Here is a 7,462-nt window from a genome sequence, read left to right on the forward strand (position 1 = left end):
ATGAAGACCCTGAGAGATGAAGTGAAGCCTGGGATACTTGTACAGACTCCAAGGTGTTGGAAGCGCCAAAGCTGTGATTTCTGCCAGGGAGAGTTGCTTACATGGGATAGAACCAGCCTGGAAGAGATATATTTTATAAGCAGAAAGATGGAGGGATGGTGCCATATAAGCCTCTGATATCAGATATTAAGCTAGAGCCCTGGATCTCAACCTTCCTAATGCTGTGACCCTTCAATACAATTCCTTGTGTTGTGGTGAACCCCAACCATAAAATTATATTTGTTGCTACTTCATAACTGTAATTTTGCTACTGTCATGAATCATAATGTAAACATATGTTTACAGATGGACTTAGGGAGCCACTGTAAATGGGCCATGACCCACAGGTGGGAAGTCTGACCTAGGGGACTTGATGTTTACATGCTGCCTTATCAGTCTTGCTTGGTCCAGCGTTTTCTGACTATGCCCCCATTCCTCCTTTTAGGAAATAGTAATATATATCTTTTCCATTGTTTGTTGAAATTAATTCAGTTTTCAAATTCACAGGGTTTTATCGAGACTGTGGGAGACCATGGGGACTTCTGAAGTAGGATTAAATATACTTTGCATTATAACAATGGCCTTTGGAGCCTGGGAGGGAAATGTGGTGGTTTGAATGAGAATATCTCCCATAGGCTCAAATGTCTGAACCCTGGTGGTGACTTTACAGGCTATACCTTGCTAGGGGCTAGCTCTGAGGCTAGTATATATTGACTAGCCCCAATTCCTGTTCACTCTCTCTGCTTCATATTTGGGGTTTAACATGTGATCTCTCAGCGCCCTGCCATGATGGTCTCATGGAAGCCCAACCAAAATAAACTCTTCCATAAACTGACTTGGTCATGGTATTTCATTATAGCAACAGAAAAGCAAATAAGTCAGGCTATAAGTAATTGAAGATTAAAACAATTTTTTCTTAATCTTAAAAAGTTCATGATAATTGGGCACAAAACCAGTAAAAAGCACTCAACATCTCTAACCATTAATACAGATAGCAATTCCCCTAAATATTGCTGTGTCCCATCCTCCTGCTTACCAGAACAAACAGATTCCTCCAGCTTCTGGAACAAGGCAGCCAGGTGCTCATCCTACAACCAAGAAAAGACATTCCAATAAACAGCAGGTACAGCTCCCTGCCACAAAAATAACTTTAAAATACCAATACACTTACAAATACAATTTCATGTATTTTACACTGTTTTGATTAGTTTGCTTCTTTTTCTCCATCTTTATTAACTTGGGTATTTCTTATTACATTTCAATTGTTATTCCCTTTCCCAGTTTCCAGGACAAAATCCCCCTAACCCCTCCCCCTCACTTTCATTATGGGTGTTTCCCTCCCCATCCTCCCCCCATTACGACCCTCCCCCCAACAATCACATTCACTGGGGATTCAGCCTTGTCAGGACCAAGGGCTTCCCCTTCCACTGGTGCTACCTATGCAGTTGGAGCACAGGGTCAGTCCATGTATACTCTTTGGGTACTGGCTTAGTCCCTGGAAGCTCTGGTTGGTTGGAATTGTTGTTCATATGGGATCTCAAGCCCCTTCAAGAGTTTTAAGTCTTTTCTAAGATTCCTTCAATGGGGATCCCATTCTCAGTTCAGTGGTTTGCTGCTGGCATTTGCCTATGTATTTGCTGTATTCTGGGTGTGTCTCTCAGCAGAGATCTACATTCGGTTCCTGTCAGCTTGCACTTCTTTGTTTCATCCATCTTATCTAGTTTGGTGGCTGTATATGTATGGGCCACATGTGGGGCAGGCTTTGAATGGGTGTTCCTTCTGCCTCTGTTCTAAATTTTGCCTCCCTACTCCCTCCCAAGGGTATTCTTATTCCCCTTTTAAGAAGGAATGATGCATTCGTATTTTGGTCATCCTTCTTGGGGTTCTTGTGTTCTGTGCATCTAGGGTAATTCAAGCATTTGGGCTAATGTCCACTTATCAATGAGTGCCTACCATGTGTGTTTTTCTGTGATTGGCTTACCTCACTCAGGATGATATTTTCCAGTTCCATCCATTTGCCTATGAATTTCATAAAGTCATTGTTTTTGATAGCTGAGTAATATTCCATTGTGTAGATGTACCACTTTTTTTGTATCCATTCCTCTGTTGAAGGGCATCTGGGTTCTTTCCAGCTTCTGGCTATTATAAATAAGGCTGCTTTGAACAGAGTGGAGCAAGTGTCTTTGTTATATGTTAGGGTATCTTTTGGGTATCTGCCCAAGAGAGGTAGAGCTGGGTCCACAGGTAGTTCAATGTCTAATTTTATGAGGAACCTCCAGACTGATTTCCAGAATGGTTGTACCAGTCTGCAATCCCACCGACAATGGAGGAGTGTTCCTCTTTCTCCACATTCTCGCCAGCATCTGAGTCACCTGAGTTTTTGATCTTAGCCAGTCACTGGTGTGAGGTGGAATCTCAGGGTTGTTTTGATTTCATTTCCCTTATGACTAAAGATGTTGAACATTTCTTTAGGTGTGTCTCAGTCATTCGGCATTCCTCAGTTGTGAATTCTTTGTTTACGTCTGAGCCCTATTTTTTAATACGGTTATTTGTCTCCCTGCAGTCTAATTTCATGAGTTCTTTGTATATTTTGGATATAAGCCCTCTATTGGTTGTAGGATTAGTAAAGATCTTTTCCCAATCTGTTGGTTGCCATTTTGTCCTTACAACTGTGTTCTTTGCCTTATAGAAGCTTTGCAGATTTTTGAGATCCCATTTGTTGATTCTTGATCTTAGAGCATAAGCTATTGGTGTTTTCTTCAAGAAATTTTCTCCAGTGCCTATGTGTTCGAGGTTTTTCCCCACTTCTTCTTCTATAAGTTGGAGTGTATCTGGTTTGATGCGGCGGCCCTTGATGCACTTGGACTTAAGCTTTGTACAGGTTGATAAGAATGGACAGATCTGCATTCTTCTACATGCTTACCTCCATTTGAACCAGCACCATTTTCTGAAAATGCTATCTTTTTTCCTTGGCTCCTTTGTCAAAACTTAAGTGACCATAGCTGTGTGGGTTCATTTCTGGGTCTTCAATTCTATTCCACCGGTCTATCTGTCTGTCTCTACACCAATACCATACAGTTTTTATCACTATTGCTCTGTAACACTGCTTGAGTTCAGGGATAGTGATTTCCCCGGAAGTCTTTTTATTGTTGAGGATAGTTTTAGCTACCCGGGGTTTTTTGTTATTCCGGACGAATTTGCAAGTTGTTCTGTCTAACTCTATGAAGAATTGGCTTGGAATTTTGATGGGGATTGCATTGAATCTGAAGCAGTCATTAAAAGTCTCCCAACCAAAAAGAGCCCAGGTCCAGATTGGTTCAGTGCAGAATTCTATCAGACCTTCATAGAAGACCTCATACCAATACTATCCAAACTATTCCATGAAATTGAAATAGGTGGAGCACTACCGAATTCCTTCTATGAAGCCACAATTACTCTTATTCCTAAACCATACAAAGACCCAAAAAAGAAAGAGAACTTCAGACCAATTTCCCTTATGAATATCAACAGAAAATACTCAATAAAATTCTTGCAAACCGAATCCAGGAGCATAACAAAACAATCACCCATCATCATCAAGTAGGCTTCATCCCAGGGATGCAGGGATGGTTTAACACACAGAAAACCATCAACGTAATCCACTATATAAACAAACTGAAAGATAAAAACCACATGATCATTTCAGTAGAGGCTGAGAAAGTCTTTGACAAAATACAACACCCCTTCGTGATAAAGTTCCTGAAAGAACAGGAATTCAAGGCCCATACCTAAAGATAGTAAAAGCCATATACAGCAAACCAGTAGCTAGTATTAAACTAAACGGAGAGCAACTTGAAGCAATCCCACTAAAATCGGGGACTAGACAAGGCTGCCCACTCTCTCCCTACCTATTCAATATACTTCTTGAGAGTTCAATATAGTTCCAGAGCAATCAGACAACAAAAGGAGATCAAAGGGATACAGATTGGAAAGGAAGAAGTCAAAATATCATGATTTGCAGACAATATGATAGTATACTTAAGTGATCCCAAAAGTTCCACCAGAGAACTGCAAAAGCCACTTAGGCCTGGTCTACAAATTGAGTTTCACAAGGTGAAAGCAACGTGTTCCCTTGATTCAGCACAATTTCTGTGTCCACCTCCTCCACAAAATATGACCAGAGTCTCTAGAAGTTTAGGGACAGACACCAAAAGCACGCAGGATGCTGTTAAGAGGTACAAGTTGCCCCCACCCTAATTTCCCTTTGTCTCTCTACTAACCCTCTGAGTTCCTGATGAAAGTGGCCAGAGAGTCTCCTGGGAAGCTCTCCAGATGTTTTTGCTGCAGGTGTCCTCAAGGTCAATTTTCAAAATGACTGCTTTTTCCAAGGTTTTTCCCAAGGTACACTACTGGGGACAGCTGTTATCACTAATACATGGCTAGGATTTTAACATCCTAGTGTTTTCATACCAGCCCTAAGAAGGTCCCATCCCTCATCTTCAATTCAGAGTTGGTTCAGTTCCAGGAAATCTTAGACCCTACCCCTAGGCCCAGAGCAGCCAGGTCTCCCTATTCCTACCCTGACGCCATACCTCAGGCAGCCAGGTATAGACAAAGTCGCTCATGCACAAGCGACCCCCAGGCACCAGGGTGGGGTGCCCTGGTGCCCCAGCCCTCACTCACCTTACCTGTCTGGACCAGGATGGCCAAGGAGAAAACGAGGTAAAGGAGGAGAGCAGTGAGCCTAGCCACCATGGCTGGGAGCAAGTGCAGGGTCCCAGAGGAGGACAGCTATCCAAGGAGGGCCTGAGAGGTGGTTGGGGAGGAGGGGCCGGAGAGGAGGAGCCTATCACAGCTGCAGGACCCCACCAACAGCTAGAACCACTTGAATGGCTTGGCAGCAGTCTGGGGGTGGGACATGGGGGAGAGGACAGAGGCGGGGCTAACAGACACCCTTGGGTCACCTGATCCAGATTGGGTGGTCTGTCTACTTGCTGCCCACAGAACCCTCCCCATCCTGCGTCGCTATGGGAATGTCAGAAGCAGCCTGCGAGTATCAGAAGCCAGGAGGTGAGAAACAGCAGTGGAGATGGTGCTCAGAAATGGCCGCCTGTGAGACCACCACACCCTGGCCCAGAGCTTGCGACCTTGGGCCGCACCTTCCTCCTCTACTTCAGTTCTCCCAGCTGCGAGGACCCCAGCACCTCAGCAGCGCTTGCTACTCCAGGTTGAAAGCTACAACAAAATCCCTGCCCCAGACTGAAAGAACTGGTCTGTTTGTGTAGCTGCTGGGAACCAGGTAGAAGCTGAGGATCAGGGCAGGCAACAGGGAGGGTGAGCTCAGTCCAGAGTAAAAGCTGTAGGGAACAGTTTCCAAGGCTTGAGTTAGGGATGGCCTTAGTGAAGGGAAAGTTCACAGCTGCTCAGTCTACTGAGACTAACAAATGCACTGCAGTCTTTCCCCATGAATCTCTCTCTCTGCAAATGGAGTCCTACTCCCTGGCAGTGAGAATGCAGATACTCTCTGCTGTGACAACCAAAAACCTACTGCAGCCTGGAATTGAAAGCTCCCAATATGAGCAGGGCTGCAGCCAGCTCTCAGGACAAAGAAACACTGCTCAGGGTGGCAGCATGGAACCTGTCTATACCATCATGCTGCATAAGCTGCCCTGGGGCCACTTCAGAGCACCTCTCCTATTCCTATTCCTATGGGGCAGATACAACACATATACATATGCACAGGCAGGCAGGCAGGCAGGCATGCACAGACACACACACAAACAATACACACACACACACACACACACACACACACACACACACACACCCTAATGAAAACAATACTAAAAAAAAAGAGAAATTTTCTGAGCCTTTAACAAAATCCTAATTCCCTGACTCAGCAAACCAAATCCTATATGCTTAAAGGGGAAGTTAAAACTTACTGAGAAGGGTGCTCTCTATTCAGAAAATAAGGTTCAAACAGCATCTGTCTTCAAACTACACAACAGAGCTGCGGGGGAACTCAAGTCCATCCACTACCAGAAGCTGTGCATTTCCTACCTTGAGCTGGTACTAGAAGGTCTCAGCCCCATTTCAACAGCTGCCCAGAGTAAGCCCACAGCTGTTGGATAAACCTCTGGGACACCAGTGTTTCCTCTGAACATAAATAATAACAATTATATGTTTCTATGATTCACACAGCTCACCAAACATTCTTTCTTAAGGGCTAGGCTTTCCCACACATGAACTTGTACACATGAACACACATAAATATTTTTTTAAATAAAATTTAAAAGTATTTTTCTCCTCTAAGACTTAAAAGCTTCCAGTTGGACAATCTCCCCCTGAATGTCTTTTTCATAAACATTCTAGCATTTAGATGTCAGCACTGACTACATTTGGCAGCTGATTAAACACCACAGATCATGTCCCTCCTGGGTTATGCTGTTACCCTCAGTTCCCAGTGACTGGTTCCATTTCAGGCCTTTCTTAAACAACCACGCACAACCTTTGACACTGTGACACATTATCATCTACAAAGTTCACGCTTCAAGAACCATGACCGATTGCAAAAGAAAACTCTCTGAAGGTTTTAGATCAGTTTACAGTTTTGTGCTGGGCCATAGCCCGCTCCTCAGGTTTCAGACAACTGTACATACACCCACTTTCCAACAACTGTGTGCTCTTCCTGGGCCAGGAAAATACAACCCCCAACAAAAGGCCACTCAAAAGCACATCTGTAACACAAAATCCCTTTGAGGAAACTTTTGATTCGTACCTTTAAATCTCTCTAGATAGAAAGAACTCACACTGAATATTTTAGGAGATTGTTAGAAGAATTTGAAAGTTCTAACGTTTAAAAGAAATCCATGCCTTTGGCTTTAACAAAAACAAATACTCATCAAACTTCATCAAGCAGAAAAGGAGACAGGAGGCAAAAGCTTTTTAATGAGACTTTCTGTTTTCAGTTTCTCTGTTTTCCAGCCCAGCTTTTCACTCCCCCACCCCCATCCTCCAGTTTGCTATGTTTTAAATCCTCTAAAGATTAATAATGATGCTCTTAACTGTCTTCTGAGGAACAGACTAATGCAGGCACTCAAAACATAACATATACTAACAACAAATCCTGGCAATACGTTTGTAAATGAAAATCAGAGACCTGAGGGTGAAATAAGTTGCCTTAGCATGGACAAGCTTCAAACTTGACAACAACGGTCCTACCCTAACTATTACTCTATACTCTGTTAAACACAAAGTGTTTTCTTCCCTCCTGAACTATTTCTCTAAACAACTCCTGAACCTGCAGAAAATGTCCCAGCAGAACAGAAGGTCCTCTTTGCTAGGTTAATGTTTTGGTCAATAAACGGACAGAAAAACTGTGAAGTTGAAATGCTATGGAGAGAGGTGTGACCTCTGACATGTCCTCCTGGCAGAGATCATTGAG

The 7,462-nt window shown here is 43.4% G+C and overlaps 1 pseudogene; it reads left to right on the forward strand.

Annotated features, from left to right (window-relative positions):
* The window catches only part of LOC148006206 (polyubiquitin-C-like), a 1,402,189-nt pseudogene that overhangs the window by 295,157 nt on the left and 1,099,570 nt on the right, over positions 1 to 7,462 (forward strand).

This window comes from Rattus norvegicus, chromosome 4 (assembly GCF_021556685.1).
Source record: "Rattus norvegicus strain SHRSP/BbbUtx chromosome 4, alternate assembly SHRSP_T2T, whole genome shotgun sequence".
In the NCBI taxonomy this organism is placed as follows: Eukaryota; Metazoa; Chordata; class Mammalia; order Rodentia; family Muridae; genus Rattus; species Rattus norvegicus.